The sequence below is a fragment of the Phalangium opilio genome, unplaced genomic scaffold (genome assembly GCF_054372755.1).
Source record: "Phalangium opilio isolate 3A_F unplaced genomic scaffold, DU_Popi_V2 ptg000022l_1, whole genome shotgun sequence".
In the NCBI taxonomy this organism is placed as follows: domain Eukaryota; kingdom Metazoa; phylum Arthropoda; class Arachnida; order Opiliones; family Phalangiidae; genus Phalangium; species Phalangium opilio.
The window spans coordinates 913,492-933,996 of record NW_028324154.1 but is presented as its reverse complement, the minus strand read 5'-3'; the positions used below and the strand labels follow the sequence as shown (position 1 = coordinate 933,996).

The 20,505-nt window shown below is 43.2% G+C and overlaps 6 non-coding genes across 6 annotated transcripts; all 6 read left to right on the top strand.

The window, feature by feature from the left end:
* The first annotated feature begins 4,586 nt into the window (after positions 1-4,586).
* On the top strand, positions 4,587-4,658 carry TRNAC-GCA (transfer RNA cysteine (anticodon GCA)). Its single transcript has one exon. It is a non-coding gene; the product is annotated as a tRNA-Cys (tRNA).
* Positions 4,659-6,013: 1,355 nt separating this feature from the next.
* Positions 6,014-6,085, top strand: TRNAC-GCA (transfer RNA cysteine (anticodon GCA)). The gene has a single exon. It is a non-coding gene; the product is annotated as a tRNA-Cys (tRNA).
* A 58-nt stretch (positions 6,086-6,143) lies between these two features.
* TRNAC-GCA (transfer RNA cysteine (anticodon GCA)) lies at positions 6,144-6,215 on the top strand. Its single transcript has one exon. It is a non-coding gene; the product is annotated as a tRNA-Cys (tRNA).
* A 1,355-nt stretch (positions 6,216-7,570) lies between these two features.
* TRNAC-GCA (transfer RNA cysteine (anticodon GCA)) lies at positions 7,571-7,642 on the top strand. The gene has a single exon. It is a non-coding gene; the product is annotated as a tRNA-Cys (tRNA).
* A 58-nt stretch (positions 7,643-7,700) lies between these two features.
* On the top strand, positions 7,701-7,772 carry TRNAC-GCA (transfer RNA cysteine (anticodon GCA)). The gene has a single exon. It is a non-coding gene; the product is annotated as a tRNA-Cys (tRNA).
* An 830-nt stretch (positions 7,773-8,602) lies between these two features.
* TRNAC-GCA (transfer RNA cysteine (anticodon GCA)) lies at positions 8,603-8,674 on the top strand. Its single transcript has one exon. It is a non-coding gene; the product is annotated as a tRNA-Cys (tRNA).
* Positions 8,675-20,505: the final 11,831 nt, after the last annotated feature.

Here is a 20,505-nt window from a genome sequence, read left to right as displayed (position 1 = left end):
GGAATAGCTCAGTGGTAGAGCATTCGACTGTGAATCGAGAGGTACCTGGTCCAAACCCAACCCGAGTGCCCCCTGTAACGGCACGGAGCATTGCCTTTATTTTACGTAACTAGACATTACGATTATGAATAAGGGGGAATAGCTCAGTGGTAGAGCATTCGACTGCAGATCGAAAGGTCCTTGGTTCAAACCCGAGTTCATCATGTAACAGCACGGAGCATTGCCTTTATATTACATAATTAGACATTACGGTTATGAACAAGGGGGAATTGCTCAGTGGTAGAGCATTCGACTGCAGATCGAGAGGTCCTTGGTTCAAACCCGATTTCCCCCTGTAAAAGCACGGATCATTGCCTTTATTTTAGTTAATTAGACATTACGGTTATGAACAATGAGGAATAGCTCAGTGGTAGAGCATTCGACTGCAGATCGAGAGCTCTTTGGTTCAAACCCGAGTTCCCCCTGTAACAGCACGGATCGTTGCGTTTATTTTAGTTAATTAGATATTATGATAATGAACAAGGGGGAAAAGCTCAGTGGAAGAGCATTCGACTGCAGATCGAGAGGTCCTTGGTTCAAACCCGAGTTCCCCCTGTTACAGCACGGATCATTGCCTTTATTTTCGTTAATTAGACATTACGGTTATGAACGAGGGGGAATAGCTCAGTGGTAGAGCTTTCGACTGCAGATCGAGAGGTCGTTGGTTCAAACCAGAGTTCATCCTGTGACAGCACGGAGCATTGCCTTTATTTTACATAATTAGACATTACGGTTATGAACAAGGGGGAATAGCTCAGTGGTAGAGCATTCGACTGCAGATCGAGAGGTACCTGGTCCAAACCCAACCCGAGTGCCCCCTGTAACAGTACGGAGCATTGCCTTTATTTTAGTTAATTAGATATTACGATAATGAACAAGGGGGAAAAGCTCAGTGGAAGAGCATTCGACTGCAGATCGAGAGGTCCTTGGTTCAAACCCGAGTTCCCCCTGTTACAGCACGGATCATTGCCTTTATTTTAGTTAATTATACATTACGGTTATGAACAAGGGGGAATAGCTCAGTGGCAGAGCATTCGACTGCAGATCGAGAGGTACCTGGTCCAAACCCAACCCGAGTGCCCCATGTAACAGCACGGAGCATTGCCTTTATTTTACGTAATTAGACATTACGATTATGAACAAGGGGGAACAGCTCAGTGGTTGAGCATTCGACTGCAGATCGAAAGGTCCTTGGTTCAAACCCGAGTTCCCCCTGTAAAAGCACGGATCATTGCCTTTATTTTAGTTAATTAGACATTACGGTTATGAACAAGGAGGAATAGCTCAGTGGTAGAGCATTCGACTGCAGATCGAAAGCTCTTTGGTTCAAACCCGAGTTCCCCCTGTAACAGCACGGATCATTGCGTTTATTTTAGTTAATTAGATATTACGATAATGAACAAGGGGGAAAAGCCCAGTGGAAGAGCATTCGACTGCAGATCGAGAGGTCCTTGGTTCAAACCCGAGTTCCCCCTGTAAAAGCACGGATCATTGCCTTTATTTTAGTTAATTAGACATTACGGTTATGAACAAGGAGGAATAGCTCAGTGGTAGAGCATTCGACTGCAGATCGAGAGTTCTTTGGTTCAAACCCGAGTTCCCCCTGTAACAGCACGGATCATTGCCTTTATTTTCGTTAATTAGACATTACGGTTATGAACAAGGGGGAATAGCTCAGTGGTAGAGCTTTCGACTGCAGATCGAGAGGTCGTTGGTTCAAACCAGAGTTCATCCTGTGACAGCACGGAGCATTGCCTTTATTTTACATAATTAGACATTACGGTTATGAACAAGGGGGAATAGCTCAGTGGTAGAGCATTCGACTGCAGATCGAGAGGTTCCTGGTCCAAACCCAACCCGAGTGCCCCCTGTAACAGTACGGAGCATTGCCTTTATTTTAGTTAATTAGATATTACGATAATGAACAAGGGGGAAAAGCTCAGTGGAAGAGCATTCGACTGCAGATCGAGAGGTCCTTGGTTCAAACCCGAGTTCCCCCTGTTACAGCACGGATCATTGCCTTTATTTTAGTTAATTATACATTACGGTTATGAACAAGGGGGAATAGCTCAGTGGCAGAGCATTCGACTGCAGATCGAGAGGAACCTGGTCCAAACCCAACCCGAGTGCCCCATGTAACAGCACGGAGCATTGCCTTTATTTTACGTAATTAGACATTACGATTATGAACAAGGGGGAACAGCTCAGTGGTTGAGCATTCGACTGCAGATCGAAAGGTCCTTGGTTCAAACCCGAGTTCCCCCTGTAAAAGCACGGATCATTGCCTTTATTTTAGTTAATTAGACATTACGGTTATGAACAAGGAGGAATAGCTCAGTGGTAGAGCATTCGACTGCAGATTGAGAGGTCCTTCGTTCAAACCCGAGTTCCCCCTGTAAAAGCACGGATCATTGCCATTATTTTAGTTAATTTGACATTACGGTTATGAACAAGGAGGAATAGCTCAGTGGTAGAGCATTCGACTGCAGATCGAGAGCTCTTTGGTTCAAACCAGAGTTCTTCCTGTAACAGCACGGAGCATTGCCTTTAATTTAGTTAATTAGATATTACGGTTATGAACAAGGGGGAATAGCTCAGTGGTAGAGCATTCGACTGCAGATCGAGAGGTACCTGGTCCAAACCCAACCCGAGTGCCCCCTGTAACAGCACGGATCATTGCGTTTATTTTAGTTAATTAGATATTACGATAATGAACAAGGGGGAAAAGCCCAGTGGAAGAGCATTCGTCTGCAGATCGAGAGGTCCTTGGTTCAAACCCGAGTTCCCCCTGTAAAAGCACGGATCATTGCCTTTATTTTAGTTAATTAGACATTACGGTTATGAACAAGGGGGAATAGCTCAGTGGCAGAGCATTCGACTGCAGATCGAGAGGTACCTGGTCCAAACCCAACCCGAGTGCCCCCTGTAACAGCACGGAGCATTGCCTTTATTTTACGTAATTAGACATTACGATTATGAACAAGGGGGAACAGCTCAGTGGTAGAGCATTCGACTGCAGATCGAAAGGTACTTGGTTCAAACCAGAGTTCTTTCTGTAACAGCACGGATCATTGCCTTTATTTTAGTTAATTAGACATTATGGTTATGAACAAGGAGGAATAGCTCAGTGGTAGAGCATTCGACTGCAGATCGAGAGCTCTTTGGTTCAAACCCGAGTTCCCCCTGTAACAGCACGGATCATTGCGTTTATTTTAGTTAATTAGATATTACGATAATGAACAAGGGGGAAAAGCCCAGTGGAAGAGCATTCGACTGCAGATCGAGAGGTCCTTGGTTCAAACTCGATTCCCCCTGTAACAGCACGGATCATTGCGTTTATTTTAGCTAATTAGATATTACGATAATGAACAAGGGGGAAAAGCTCAGTGGAAGAGCATTCGACTGCAGATCGAGAGGTCCTTGGTTCAAACCCGAGTTCCCCCTGTGACAGCACGGAGCATTGCCTTTATTTTACATAATTAGACATTACGGTTATGAACAAGGGGGAATAGCTCAGTGGTAGAGCATTCGACTGCAGATTGAGAGGTCCTTCGTTCAAACCCGAGTTCCCCCTGTAAAAGCACGGATCATTGCCATTATTTTAGTTAATTTGACATTACGGTTATGAACAAGGAGGAATAGCTCAGTGGTAGAGCATTCGACTGCAGATCGAGAGCTCTTTGGTTCAAACCAGAGTTCTTCCTGTAACAGCACGGAGCATTGCCTTTATTTTAGTTAATTAGATATTACGGTTATGAACAAGGGGGAATAGCTCAGTGGTAGAGCATTCGACTGCAGATCGAGAGGTACCTGGTCCAAACCCAACCCGAGTGCCCCCTGTAACAGCACGGAGCATTGCCTTTATTTTACGTAACTAGACATTACGATTATGAATAAGGGGGAATAGCTCAGTGGTAGAGCATTCGACTGCAGATCGAAAGGTCCTTGGTTCAAACCCGAGTTCATCATGTAACAGCACGGAGCATTGCCTTTATATTACATAATTAGACATTACGGTTATGAACAAGGGGGAATTGCTCAGTGGTAGAGCATTCGACTGCAGATCGAGAGGTCCTTGGTTCAAACCCGATTTCCCCCTGTAAAAGCACGGATCATTGCCTTTATTTTAGTTAATTAGACATTACGGTTATGAACAATGAGGAATAGCTCAGTGGTAGAGCATTCGACTGCAGATCGAGAGCTCTTTGGTTCAAACCCGAGTTCCCCCTGTAACAGCACGGATCGTTGCGTTTATTTTAGTTAATTAGATATTATGATAATGAACAAGGGGGAAAAGCTCAGTGGAAGAGCATTCGACTGCAGATCGAGAGGTCCTTGGTTCAAACCCGAGTTCCCCCTGTTACAGCACGGATCATTGCCTTTATTTTCGTTAATTAGACATTACGGTTATGAACAAGGGGGAATAGCTCAGTGGTAGAGCTTTCGACTGCAGATCAAGAGGTCATTGGTTCAAACCAGAGTTCATCCTGTGACAGCACGGAGCATTGCCTTTAATTTACATAATTAGACATTACGGTTATGAACAAGGGGGAATAGCTCAGTGGTAGAGCATTCGACTGCAGATCGAGAGGTCCTTGGTTCAAACCCGAGTTCCCCCTGTAAAAGCACGGATCATTGCCATTATTTTAGTTAATTAGACATTACGGTTATGAACAAGGAGGAATAGCTCAGTGGTAGAGCATTCGACTGCAGATCGAGAGCTCTTTGGTTCAAACCAGAGTTCTTTCTGTAACAGCACGGAGCATTGCCTTTATTTTAGTTAATTAGACATTACGGTTATGAACAAGGGGGAATAGCTCAGTGGTAGAGCATTCGACTGCAGATCGAGAGGTACCTGGTCCAAACCCAACCCGAGTGCCCCCTGTAACAGCACGGAGCATTGCCTTTATTTTACGTAATTAGACATTACGATTATGAACAAGGGGGAATAGCTCAGTGGTAGAGCATTCGACTGCAGATCGAAAGGTCCTTGGTTCAAACCCGAGTTCATCATGTAACAGCACGGAGCATTGCCTTAATATTACATAATTAGACATTACGGTTATGAACAAGGGGGAATTGCTCAGTGGTAGAGCATTCGACTGCAGATCGAGAGGTCCTTGGTTCAAACCCGATTTCCCCCTGTAAAAGCACGGATCATTGCCTTTATTTTAGTTAATTAGACATTACGGTTATGAACAAGGAGGAATAGCTCAGTGGTAGAGCATTCGACTGCAGATCGAGAGCTCTTTGGTTCAAACCCGAGTTCCCCCTGTAACAGCACGGATCATTGCGTTTATTTTAGTTAATTAGATATTACGTTAATGAACAAGGGGGAAAAGCTCAGTGGAAGAGCATTCGACTGCAGATCTAGAGGTCCTTGGTTCAAACCAGAGTTCATCCTGTGACAGCACGGAGCATTGCCTTTATTTTACATAATTAGACATTACGGTTATGAACAAGGGGGAATAGCATTCGACTGCAGATCGAGAGCTCCTTGGTTCAAACCCGAGTTCCCCCTGTAAAAGCACGGATCATTGCCTTTATTTTAGTTAATTAGACATTACGGTTATGAACAAGGAGGAATAGCTCAGTGGTAGAGCATTCGACTGCAGATCGAGAGCTCTTTGGTTCAAACCAGAGTTCATCCTGTAACAGCACGGAGCATTGCCTTTATTTTAGTTAATTAGACATTACGATTATGAACAAGGGGGAATAGCTCAGTGGTAGAGCATTCGACTGCAGATCGAGAGCTCTTTGGTTCAAACCAGAGTTCATCCTGTAACAGCACGGAGCATTGCCTTTATTTTAGTTAATTAGACATTACGATTATGAACAAGGGGGAATAGCTCAGTGGTAGAGCATTCGACTGCAGATCGAGATGTACCTGGTCCAAACCCAACCCGAGTGCCCCCTGTAACAGCACGGAGCATTGCCTTTATTTTACGTAATTAGACATTACGATTATGAACCAGGGGGAATAGCTCAGTGGTAGAGCATTCGACTGCAGATCGAAAGGTCCTTGGTTCAAATCCGAGTTTCCCCTGTAAAAGCACGGATCATTGCCTTTATTTTAGTTAATTAGACATTACGGTTATGAACAAGGGGGAATAGCTCAGTGGTAGAGCATTCGACTGCAGATCGAGAGGTCCTTGGTTCAAACCCGAGTTCCTCCTGTAAAAGCACGGATCATTGCCATTATTTTAGTTAATTAGACATTACGGTTATGAACAAGGAGGAATAGCTCAGTGGCAGATTATTCGACTGCAGATCGAGAGCTCTTTGGTTCAAACCAGAGTTCTTTCTGTAACAGCACGGAGCATTGCCTTTATTTTAGTTAATTAGACATTACGGTTATGAACAAGGGGGAATAGCTCAGTGGTAGAGCATTCGACTGCAGATCGAGAGGTACCTGGTCCAAACCCAACCCGAGTGCCCCCTGTAACAGCACGGAGCATTGCCTTTATTTTACGTAATTAGACATTACGATTATGAACAAGGGGGAATAGCTCAGTGGTAGAGCATTCGACTGCAGATCGAAAGGTCCTTGGTTCAAACCCGAGTTCATCATGTAACAGCACGGAGCATTGCCTTAATATTACATAATTAGACATTACGGTTATGAACAAGGGGGAATTGCTCAGTGGTAGAGCATTCGACTGCAGATCGAGAGGTCCTTGGTTCAAACCCGATTTCCCCCTGTAAAAGCACGGATCATTGCCTTTATTTTAGTTAATTAGACATTACGGTTATGAACAAGGAGGAATAGCTCAGTGGTAGAGCATTCGACTGCAGATCGAGAGCTCTTTGGTTCAAACCCGAGTTCCCCCTGTAACAGCACGGATCATTGCGTTTATTTTAGTTAATTAGATATTACGTTAATGAACAAGGGGAAAAAGCTCAGTGGAAGAGCATTCGACTGCAGATCTAGAGGTCCTTGGTTCAAACCAGAGTTCATCCTGTGACAGCACGGAGCATTGCCTTTATTTTACATAATTAGACATTACGGTTATGAACAAGGGGGAATAGCATTCGACTGCAGATCGAGAGCTCCTTGGTTCAAACCCGAGTTCCCCCTGTAAAAGCACGGATCATTGCCTTTATTTTAGTTAATTAGACATTACGGTTATGAACAAGGAGGAATAGCTCAGTGGTAGAGCATTCGACTGCAGATCGAGAGCTCTTTGGTTCAAACCAGAGTTCATCCTGTAACAGCACGGAGCATTGCCTTTATTTTAGTTAATTAGACATTACGATTATGAACAAGGGGGAATAGCTCAGTGGTAGAGCATTCGACTGCAGATCGAGAGCTCTTTGGTTCAAACCAGAGTTCATCCTGTAACAGCACGGAGCATTGCCTTTATTTTAGTTAATTAGACATTACGATTATGAACAAGGGGGAATAGCTCAGTGGTAGAGCATTCGACTGCAGATCGAGAGGTACCTGGTCCAAACCCAACCCGAGTGCCCCCTGTAACAGCACGGAGCATTGCCTTTATTTTACGTAATTAGACATTACGATTATGAACCAGGGGGAATAGCTCAGTGGTAGAGCATTCGACTGCAGATCGAAAGGTCCTTGGTTCAAATCCGAGTTTCCCCTGTAAAAGCACGGATCATTGCCTTTATTTTAGTTAATTAGACATTACGGTTATGAACAAGGGGGAATAGCTCAGTGGTAGAGCATTCGACTGCAGATCGAGAGGTCCTTGGTTCAAACCCGAGTTCCTCCTGTAAAAGCACGGATCATTGCCATTATTTTAGTTAATTAGACATTACGGTTATGAACAAGGAGGAATAGCTCAGTGGTAGAGCATTCGACTGCAGATCGAGAGCTCTTTGGTTCAAACCAGAGTTCTTCCTGTAACAGCACGGAGCATTGCCTTTATTTTAGTTAATTAGACATTACGGTTATGAACAAGGGGGAATAGCTCAGTGGTAGAGCATTCGACTGCAGATCGAGAGGTACCTGGTCCAAACCCAACCCGAGTGCCCCCTGTAACAGCACGGAGCATTGCCTTTATATTACATAATTAGACATTACTGTTATGAACAAGGGGGAATTGCTCAGTGGTAGAGCATTCGACTGCAGATCGAGAGGTCCGTGGTTCAAACCCGATTTCCCCCTGTAAAAGCACGGATCATTGCCTTTATTTTAGTTAATTAGACATTACGGTTATGAACAAGGAGGAATAGCTCAGTGGTAGAGCATTCGACTGCAGATCGAGAGCTCTTTGGTTCAAACCCGAGTTCCCCCTGTAACAGCACGGATCATTGCGTTTATTTTAGTTAATTAGATATTACGATAATGAACAAGGGGGAAAAGCTCAGTGGAAGAGCATTCGACTGCAGATCGAGAGGTCCTTGGTTCAAACCAGAGTTCATCCTGTGACAGCACGGAGCATTGCCTTTATTTTACATAATTAGACATTACGGTTATGAACAAGGGGGAATAGCATTCGACTGCAGATCGAGAGGTCCTTGGTTCAAACCCGAGTTCCCCCTGTAAAAGCACGGATCATTGCCTTTATTTTAGGTAATTAGACATTACGGTTATGAACAAGGGGGAATAGCTCAGTGGTAGAGCATTCGACTGCAGATCGAGAGGTCCTTGGTTCAAACCCGACTTCCCCCTGTAAAAGCACGGATCATTGCCATTATTTTAGTTAATTAGACATTACGGTTATGAACAAGGAGGAATAGCTCAGTGGTAGAGCATTCGACTGCAGATCGAGAGCTCTTTGGTTCAAACCCGAGTTCCCCCTGTAACAGCACGGACCATTGCGTTTATTTTAGTTAATTAGATATTACGATAATGAACAAGGAGGAATAGCTCAGTGGTAGAGCATTCGACTGCAGATCGAGAGGTACTTGGTCCAAACCCGAGTTCCCCCTGTAACAGCACGGATCATTGCGTTGATTTTAGTTAATTAGATATTACGATAATGAACAAGGGGGAAAAGCTCAGTGGAAGAGCATTCGACTGCAGATCGAGAGGTACTTGGTTCAAACCCGAGTTCCCCCTGTTACAGCACGGATCATTGCCTTTGTTTTAGTTAATTAGACATTACGGTTATGAACAAGGGGGAATAGCTCAGAGGTAGAGCATTCCACTGCAGATCGAGAGGTACTTGGTCCAAACCCGATTTCCCCTTATATCAGCACGGATCATTGCCTTTATTTTACATAATTAGACGTTACGGTTATGAACAAGGGGGAATAGCTCAGTGGTAGAGCATTCGACTGCAGATCGAGAGGTCCTTGGTTCAAACCCGAGTTCATCCTTTAACAGCACGGAGCATTGCCTTTATTTAAGTTAATTAGACATTACGGTTATGAACAAGGAGGAATAGCTCAGTGGTAGCGCATTCGACTGCAGATCGAGAGGTCTTTGGTTCAAACCCGAGTTCCCCCTGTAACAGCACGGATCATTGCCTTTATTTTAGTTAATTAGACATTACGGTTATGAACAATGAGGAATAGCTCAGTGGTAGAGCATTCGACTGCAGATCGAGAGCTCTTTGGTTCAAACCCGAGTTCCCCCTGTAACAGCACGGATCATTGCGTTGATTTTAGTTAATTAGATATTACGATAATGAACAAGGGGGAAAAGCTCAGTGGAAGAGCATTCGACTGCAGATCGAGAGGTACTTGGGTCAAACCCGAGTTCCCCCTGTTACAGCACGGATCATTGCCTTTATTTTAGTTAATTAGACATTACGGTTATGAACAAGGGGGAATAGCTCAGTGGTAGAGCATTCGACTGCAGATCGAGAGGTCCTTGGTTCAAACCCGAGTTCATCCTGTAACAGCACGGAGCATTGCCTTTATTTACGTTAATTAGACATTACGGTTATGAACAAGGAGGAATAGCTCAGTGGTAGAGCATTCAACTGCAGATCGAGAGGTCTTTGGTTCAAACCCGAGTTCCCCCTGTAACAGCACAGATCATTGCCTTTATTTTAGTTAATTAGACATTACGGTTATGAACAAGGGGGAATAGCTCAGTGGTAGAGCATTCGACTGCAGATCGAGAGGTACTTGGTCATAACCCAACCCGTGTGCCCCCTGTAACAGCACGGAGCATTGCCTTTATTTTAGTTAATTAGACATTACGGTTATAAATAAGGAGGAATAGCTCAGTGGTAGAGCATTCGACTGCAGATCGAAAGGTCCGCGGTTCATACCCGAGTTCCCCCTGTAACAGCACGGATCATTGCCTTTATTTTAGTTAATTAGACATTACGGTTATGAACAAGGAGGAATAGCTCAGTGGTAGAGCATTCGACTGCAGTTTGAGAGCTCTTTGGTTCAAAACCGAGTTCCCCCTTTAACAGCAGTAGTGATAGCTACCTAGATATGCAGACATCCAAGATGGCCGCCACCCCAAGATGGCCGCCATCCAACCAACTCCAGCCATGTATGTTATTGTATAAAAACAGCTTACCCTGCCTTCCACCATGCTAGGCCCGCAAGCGAGTCAAAACCAACCCAGACTTGTGTTATTTTGCCAGATTTCTGTTTGAATTTCCCGCCATAAAACCTTTAAATATGTCTGAGAAACAAAGTCGAATATATAAATAAAGATTTTTTAATAACAAATAACATATCCAATAAAATAGAGCATAACAAGTATATAAACAAAGATATTGCCATTGTTTGTCATTAAGACTTCTTTTCTCTGAGTTATGGCTTGTGCCCAGATAAAAAACATGTTACATGCTGAATCTTAAATTAAAACTAAAGTTATTTATCGGCGCTTCTACCGGACAACAACAAGGTTTTTTAGATCTAAAACAGGTTGGTTTTGGCACTTCTTGATTTTGAACTGTAGGCTTTACTCGCGGTGTGCCCAAAAACAATCGAATTTGGTCTCTTCTCACGTAGCATTGCCTGATGAATTTTGATGAAAGACAGGCAGGGTAGTCGAGGATTGTTAGAAGACAACCTTTTAAGTGAAGCCCTCCATCGGTTCTCGAAGATCTTTAGCGTTTCGACGTGGCTTGGTTGTTTTTGCCGCTTCTTGGGTCCAAAATGTATCCAGCGTTGAAGAGAGCCACGTTGATGTCGTGAAATTGTTAAGTTTGAGAAGGACATCGAAGTCAGGATTCCAGTTAGAGCCGTACTGAAGGGAACGTGTTCCAATAGGTGCAGGGTACGTAGAACCTTATGCGGTGGGGCCGGACTTGTGAGCTTTTACGGGTCATGTCCCGTAAAATTCTTCGTTGATCCTTTACCTCCCGAAGGAAGTTACATCCGAGCCACTGCGCGGCTTGGTCTTCCAGCCCAGGTCTGGTTGTTTGACCCACAACCATCAACCTTTCTTTGTGCTTTCGGATGGCAGAAGCGACTTCACACAAATTTTACGCGACTTTTAAGAGACCAACTCCAAAATTTTCTATGATGGAAAACGCGTCATATTAAGTCCTGGCGCCAACAACCAGACGAGCAACAAATAATTAAACTCGGCAGGTCTGGTTGATGGCGCCAGAACTTCCTTCATTGCGGTAGTCAGTTGTGTGGATGCATATGACACCGCAATGAAGGTCGATTCATGAACCTCCTCAACATGATTCGACCTGGTTTTTTTGTTCTATTTCCTGCATTGGGTCCCAAACCATGGCCGACGTTGAGTGGTGGGCCGCAAAAATGCGACTTCACGCAAATTTCCGCAACTTTTGTGCATGTAACCAGTAAAGATTACAAAACAAGTTACGGAAATCGAGGCACATGAATCGAATTTGGGCTCTTCCCAGGCTATTCCTGAGAAGAGACGGATGGAACAATCGAATTTGGTCTCTTCTCACGCAACAAAAGCTGTGTGAGTCCACGATCGCCGGGTAAAGACATCTTCGTACTGGTACTGAGTAGTTTTATGGATAAGCGTCTAGTTAAACAACTGATAACTCTCTCTTTAAAACACGGTTCTTATATACTAAAAGATCGAGGTCAAATTTAATATTAGAAGAGTTCTCTAGGCAATGCTTTCGATAAATTTATTTGTTACCGACCCCCCAATCTTTAATCTATTTTATTGGATGCGGTTTAATTAACTATTGACGTAGATGGTTCAAGGATGGCGACTTAAAACCTTCCTTGTTTTGAGGAAAATATTTTATTGGATGCGGTTTAATTAACTATTGACGTAGATAGTTCGAGGATGACGACTTAACATCTTCCTTGTTTTGAGGAAAATATTTTATTGGATGCGGTTTAATTAACTATTCACGTAGATGTTTCAAGGATAGCGACTTTAAAGGCCTAACAATTTTGTTGTTTTGATGAAAATAAACGGAGTGTTTTTTAAGATTGTCCATGGCTCAATGCGTAAAGGCAGGGTTTACTATGGTGATACCTAAAATGGTGACAGGTTCAAATCCTGGCTCAGCCATCGAGCCATGGCCAATCTTTTTTATGTATAAAATAACGTTAGCCTAAGAGATCAGTGTTAGTTGGTAAACAAGCGTCAGTCATGAATGACGACTTCTTTTTAACTCTAGCGTCTAATACGTGTCTAGATATATATCCAAACAATACCCAGTCAAGTTTTAAAAATTATTTGCATCAGCCCTTAAATTTGAGTAGTGATTATGAAGTTGGGTTGGCAGAAATCATATTTCCAAATCATTGGGTGAATATAAGCGAAGATTTTAACAAATTCGAAATTCAGGTCATAGAAGATCCAAATCGTGGCAATTATACGGCTGTTCGTGAGCCTGTTGAATATTATAAATTAGAGTTACCAGCCAACCTTTATTCCAAGACCAAGGAGTACGAACTTCCTAAAAATATTGCAGAGCTTTTAAATGATGATGTTAGAACTCATCCGTATTTAAAAAATAAATTACTTTTTAAATTAGTTAATAAATATAAAGACGGAGCTCGTGCAAATAATCAGCTAGATTTAAACTTTCCCGTTTATTTGCAAGTTTTAGGCGATGAAAACATACGGGTCAAAATACCAGATGGCTCTCCCCTATCCACGTTATTCGAGTTTAAGGGGAATAATTTCGAAGACGTTCCTTTTATATCCAAATTTCCTGTATCAAAGCATGCGCGAAAAATATCTTTAAATTACACTAACAATTACGTTGAAATCGAAATTGAAAATGTTGGAAATAGTTTCAAAAAAAAATTTGATTACAAGTATATTCCTAAGACAGCTCTGAAGCGCAAAACTAGCCACGAAGTTCCGTCGATAAGAAAAAAACCTCAACCGGAATATAAGCCTGTAGCCCCATCTATGCCTATTTTACCGCGAACTACTCCCTTTCTTCCAATTCCTATTACTGCAGCTAAGCCCGTAGTACCTGTACAACCACAGCCACCCAAAATAACCCCTCTTCCAAAACGAAAACCTTCACCACCACCCAAAATAACCCCTCCTCCAAAACGAAAACCTTCACCACCACCCAAAATAACCCCTCCTCCAAAACGAAAACCTTCACCACCACCCAAAATAACCCCTCCTCCACCACCCCAGAGACGCTCCTCTCCTCCACCACCCCCAAAACCTCCCTCTCCTCCACCGGCACCAGCACCACCAGCCCCGAAACAAACCCTACCACCGCCCCCGAAAGCCTCTTCTCCGCCACCACCCCCAAAACCTCCCTCTCCTCCACCGGCACCAGCACCACCAGCCCCGAAACAAACCCTACCACCGCCCCCGAAAGCCTCTTCTCCGCCACCACCCCCAAAACCTCCCTCTCCTCCACCGGCACCAGCACCACTAGCCCCGAAACAAACCCTACCACCGCCCCCGAAAACCTCTTCTCCGCCACCACCCCCGAAACCTCCCTCTCCTCCACCGGCACCAGCACCACCAGCCCCGAAACAAACCCTACCACCGCCCCCGAAAACCTCTTCTCCGCCACCACCCCCAAAACCTCCCTCTCCTCCACCGGCACCAGCACCACCAGCCCCGAAACAAACCCTACCACCGCCCCCGAAAACCTCTTCTCCGCCACCACCCCCAAAACCTCCCTCTCCTCCACCGGCACCAGCACCACCAGCCCCGAAACAAACCCTACCACCGCCCCCGAAAACCTCTTCTCCGCCACCACCCCCAAAACCTCCCTCTCCTCCACCGGCACCAGCACCACCAGCCCCGAAACAAACCCTACCACCGCCCCCGAAAGCCTCTTCTCCGCCACCACCCCCAAAACCCTCCACTCCACCACCGCCCCCACGCTCAAGACCCCTCGCCCCCTTTGAACCATTAACACCCACGCCTTCGCCCACACCCCCCTCATCTCCAGAGCTACCCGTATTACCGACTCCCTCCCCACCACCGGTTGATGAAAAACCCTTGTTTCCGCAGCCGGTTGATCCGCCGAAAAAAAAGCCTGAACCAATTATTCCCGAAGAGCCTAAGCCTATTAACCCTGAAGATTATGACAATTACACAGTATTGTTCTTACCTCAAACTTTTAAAGCCAGTAAAACGCCAGAGAAAAACGCCGAAGGGCTTTATCGAGCCGTAGCCAACACTTTAGAAAAATTAGTATTTAAAAAAATTCAAGTAACATACCACACAGTAGATAATTGGGGGTATGCTATCGTGTATAATTTCAAAACACCAGAATGGGTGGAAATTAAATTTTCTCCCCAAGTAGCTAAATTGCTTGGCGCTGACCCCGATAGATATTACTCCGGAAAACACCAACTAGGACCCTTGAGCATGACGTTAGAAGAATATACTATAGACAAAGACAATGCATACATAGAATATCGAGTCAATAGAACCATAAAGCGCTATACCGCCTGGGAAGAACCCTGGCTTTATTTCTTTTTTAAAGTGTCAGGCGAGTTTAGATCGACAGATGATTATAAGATTTATGAAGAAATTGCCGAAAACCTCCAAATAACTGCGCGCAATTTTGACCCTTTAAGATTACATCAGGCCGAATTTAGCGTTATTAAGCAAGGCGCGGAACGTTATTTTAGAGTCTATTGTCCGGCAAAAATTGAAATGCTCTTCCCAAAGGAATTGCGTGATATATTAAATTTAGAAGCTGAATACGTTGGTGGGACGTTTCTATCCACTAAACCTTTAGAGCGTAATTTTACGCATTTCAAAACAACTAATGACACATTTGTAAATTATCGCGTTCATGACTCACTAATGCATCTATTTACTAAGACTAGTGTCACAAAAATCAAAATACCCGCGGGCGATTATATTTGCGATTTTACGGCAAGCGGGGCCGTAATTCCCTTCTCTTTACATTTAAAAATCATAAACCAGTTATTGGGGGTTCAAGAATATATGCCTCGCCAGTATTTTAAAATGTACATTCTCAAAAATGCTCTGGAAGATAGATTTTATGTTCGTATCGAAATAGAGCCAGGTGTTCGCGTCTCGGTAGCTGGACCAATGGCCAAGTTATTTAACATTCCCGAAGAGGGAGAATTTTTTCAACACAGTCATTCGGGAGTGGCTCTGGTAAATCCTCGATTAAGAATAATGACCCTGACAGCGGATAATAATTTTTGGACTAGCGAATACGATGTGGATAGATTTCCAGAAGACCCAAATATGGCTGACCAGCCGTCCCTACCCGGATATCAACAGGATAACCCTCAAGGCAAACGAGTTGACAATTTTGCATGTGAAATTCCTCCCGGGGTTTATTATCATATTAGCGATGTTTTAAGTGCCATGGGCGAAGCCATGTCCCCGGCGCATAGGAAAAGTTTTAATTTTACGCAAAATGTAGACGGAAGCGTCACGGTTTCAACACTTACCGATACGGTTTCAATTTTGTTTCCCAAAACAACACCCGGAAGAGGGCTCGGGAGGCTGTTAGGCTTTAGTGCCAATCAATTAGATCGGTATCTTAATAACGAGACATCAGATTACCCTGCGGATATCATGAGAGGCGTCGACGCCATGTTTGTCTATACCAATATTATTCGGCAACAGGTAGTAGGTGGTGGTCAATCCCCTCTTTTACGCTTCATAAAAATGCCTGCTTTTTCGCTGCTAGACGAGGAGAACCAGGAAATATTTAACAATATCGATTTTTATCCAATTTCGATTAGCAATATACAAGAAATTGAAATTGAATTGAAATCCGATTACGGGGAAAATATCCCGTTCAATATAGGCAAGGTATATATTAAACTGTTTTTTAGGCGTAGGCGTCAATAGATCTTTAGCAATGGTGCCTAATAGATATACTCTGTATTTCCAAAGAGGATCGTCTCTGCCATCTTTACACGCGAACGTTTTCCAATCCGGAGGTCGTTTCAGTGTTGGCGGAATTTTCAATTCTTTATTGCGCAAAATTACACCCTTTATTAGGCCAGCCCTTAGTACGCTAGCGTCCGAAGCTGTTGGTTTGACAGGCCGAGTTATTAGCGATGCTCAAAACCCCAACATATCACCACGTGAATCTATTAAAAGAAATGTCAAACAATCTATTAATTCCCTACTACATAAAGGCGTGGACCGCTTTGTCAATACTCAGAGTGGAACGGGCCGAAAACGAAAGAGGACTGCTAAAACAAGCCGGAGCAAACGTACTAAGAGACGCACTAAACGCGATTTTCTAGACTAAACATGTCGACCTACGAAAGCGTTCTCTCCGATTTTGAAGTCTTTGAAAAGCCGGTGGTGAACAATAATATTGTCGGGACTAAAACAACAGCTCATTATCCAATTGCCCCGCTAACTAATGCTAAATATGTCGAATTTATTATACCCCCCTCTAACAATTACTTGGATTTGACTAAAACTCTTTTGAGATTAAAATTTCGCGTCTTACATAGCGATGGGACTGTCGTTCCCGCGGCTGAGAAGCAAGTTTCGGTGACAAATTTAATAATTGCCGCGCTCTTTTGTCAAGTAGAATTATTTCTTAATGGCGTTGCTGTCCAGCAACCTAATAATATGTCCCCATACATGGCCTATTTGAAAGTACTTTTAAATTATGGGCAAACGGCGGCCAACTCGTGGTTAACTTCTATGCTATACTATTTGGATACAATTATTGAACCGGCCACGGCTCTCGAAGATGCTAATATTAACAAAGAAGATAATGGTATCGGGCGGCGCAGTAAACGCGTCGCCAAATCAAAGACGTGCGACGTAATTGGCGAGTTATTTCTGGATATGTTTAAAACGCCCAAATTCTTACTAGATAATATTGAGGTTCGGATTAGATTGCATCGCAGCTCCTCGGATTTCGCCATTATCCACAATGAGCAGAACAAAAATTATAAGATTGACTTAACGGAATGTACCTTGTTTACGCGCGAGATTGAGGTTAATCCCGAATTGCAAATAGCGCACGCCCAAATGTTAAATTCCGGAATAAACGCTCGATACGAAGTAAACTCGATTGTTATGAAAAATTTCTTAATAACTGCTGGAACGCAAGATTATATTAGGGACAGCTTGTTTTCAGGGCCATTACCATCGCGAACTGTCGTCGCTTTCGTTGCTAATAGTAAATTTGTGGGGGACGCCACTTCCAACCCCCTAAACTTCCAACATTTCAATCTCGATTTCATGCAATTTTCGTTAAACTCTCAAAATTATCCCGATATACCTTTCACGCCTAATTTTGCCGATGATCAATACGTTAGATGTTACAATTCCTTATTCGAGGGGCTCGACACATTAGGTCTTGACCGAGGGAATATTATATCTTACGATTTATATAAAAAAGGCTTTTTTATCGTTGTTTTTGATTTGAGTAGAGAACATCTCGCGTCTTTAGGTTTAAATTCCATGCCCCAGACTGGTAACTTGCGTTTATCGTTAAGATTCAGCGCTGCGCTAGCCGAGAACGTCACGTGCATTGTTATGGCCGAATTTCCAAACAATCAATTAATTATATCTAAAAACAGAGAAATTATTTATAATCACCCCAACGTATAAAAGACTAAAGCATTAAAAATACAATATCAGTCGCGAGTCAACATGCACCAAGTCCACACCGTCACGCCGAAGCTCGACATTTGCGTCATTGAATCAATCGAACCTAAAATCTTAGTTCAAAGATCGGATACGCGTACAAAAACTATATTAAAACCCAACGCTTGGTACGCTTTGTTTCGGTTTCAAAATGAAATCACCTCTTTTCTCGAGGGAAAAATTCCTCGCTATCATATTTGGTTGCCCGTCAAAGAACGCCTCAAGCTGGAATGTTTTGTCAATTCGAAAGAAGAACGGCTAATTGATCTTCGACACTACGAACGAGGCAGCGGAAGTCGTTATTTCCTCAACTTTAGCACCAGCGAAGGATTCAGCCTGGACAAAACAGGCTGGCAGACGTTGCTCAATTTAAAGCCTCTCATTGACGAGACTATCAAGGCTAAAGGAATAGCTGTCTGTCGAATGCGTGAATTAATTTTAAACGAGCTGACCACCACTTTGTTTGACGTCACTTCCACCTGCGGCAACATCGAGTGTCGAAAACAAATCTGCCACTCTCAAAGCTGCTCGGAATTTGACACGAATTTCGGTGATCGAGTCGAGCGAAATTTGCACGAAGCGCTGCCTCAACTGGACCGGAACAAAATTTTAAGGCAGTTTGAGGATGAAAATGGATGGTTAGATGATCAAGAGGATATTTACTCTTATTTTACCAACAATTTTGCCGATTTAAAGAACGCCTTGATTTATGGTTATTAAATATGACGGATGTTTAAAAAAAATGTATTGATATATAGTAATTGTTTAACTGATATTGTGATTTTAAAATACCTTTGTGGATAATAAATAAAGTTGTTTATTGGGAAAACATTTTAGTCGTTATTTACACTCGCTACAATATGGATACTAAAATTAGAAAAATTTATTACGACGTGGCTAATCCGGCCGCTTATGGGTCGCTAGCCAGGCTACAAAAAGCTTTACCGGGCGTGTCCAAAGCAAAATTAACCGCCTTTCTCGAGAAACAACCAGCCTACACGAAACATCGTTTTAGACGCTTCCGCTTCAAAACCAACCAAGTGTACGCCTCGAGCATGGACGATGTCTTTCAAGCTGATTTGATGGATCTACCAAAATTAAAACGTTTTAATAAAAATGTTCGTTACGTCTTGTGCGTCATTGATGTCCTAAGCCGGTACGGATGGACAATACCTCTTAAAAACAAAACATCTGGCGAGGTTATCGAAGCTTTCAAAACCATATTTCGAGAGAGGATTCCGTTGAAAATATACGCTGACTTTGGTGGGGAGTTTAGTTCGCGAAGTTTTGACTCTTTTTTGAAGCGCAACAATGTGCAAATACATTTTGCCCGAAGTCAGCATAAAGCTAGTTTAGCCGAGCGTTTTATAAGAACAATTAAGGAGCAGATTGCCAAGGTTATAACGGCCACGGGAAATAAAAATTACGTGAAATATTTACCTTTAATAACTCGAGCTTATAATGAACGGGTTCATTCAACTACCGGCATAGCGCCGACAAATGTTAATATAGATAACGAATCAATTATTTGGAATAAATTGTACGGCAAATCTAACGGAATTCATCGATACGCGCCAAGATTTAAAATTGGCGACCACGTGCGTCTTTCTATAGCCAGTCGGGTTTTTAGAAAAATTAGCTCTGGTGGGACTTTTACTGACGAAATATTTCGCGTTGTTGACGTCATACCAAGGTCTCCACCCGTGTATCGAGTAGCAGATTTGAAGGGAGAAGAAATTCTGGGCGTCTTCTACGCCGCCGAATTGCAAAAAGTCTCGTTACCTGAGACGGGCCTCGTCAAGAGCCAATTATGAACACTTCGCAAATAAACGCTCTTTTAACTTGCGACAAAAGGACGCGACCCTATTACCTGGGTTGCTTCCCGGTGGACAAGCTACCGCATCGTCCTAAACAATCCAAATTTTGCTTCGTATTTAACAATGAACCATCTGGCCAGGCTGGACAGCATTGGATAGCGTGTTATTGCAGCAATGACACGGTGGAAATGTTCTGCACATACGGAAATTCGCCACGATTCTATAGGGTTAATTTAAAACGATACGGGAAAAGAGTTGTTTACAACAAGCATCAAATTCAACACCCTTTTTTTCAACTGTGCGGCATCCATTGTTGTCTGTACCTAACACTAAGGGCCGATGGAATCTCAAGGAAGACGATATTAGACGGCATCTATGATCAGAATCTTAAACTTAACGATTATGTCGCTTTATTATATTTATCTTTACATTTAAAAAAACATGTACACAGATATTGTTCGCAATAAAACAATTTTTATTTTGTCTAAATATTACATTTAATTAATATCGCGCCATTTATTGTGCCTCTTTCTCCTCTCGTTAGATGGAACCAGCGGTCCTAAGTTTTGAAGTTCATCTTTTTTCTTCCGAGGCTTTTTTTGTTTTTTTTTCTTCTGCTTGGCAGAGGCGCTTTCAAACAGGTTTTCTAGGTCCGTTAAACTTTCCGCGTTGTCTTCTGGTATATTTTCCTGTTCATCGACGATTTCTTCTTGAAAATCGCCGTCG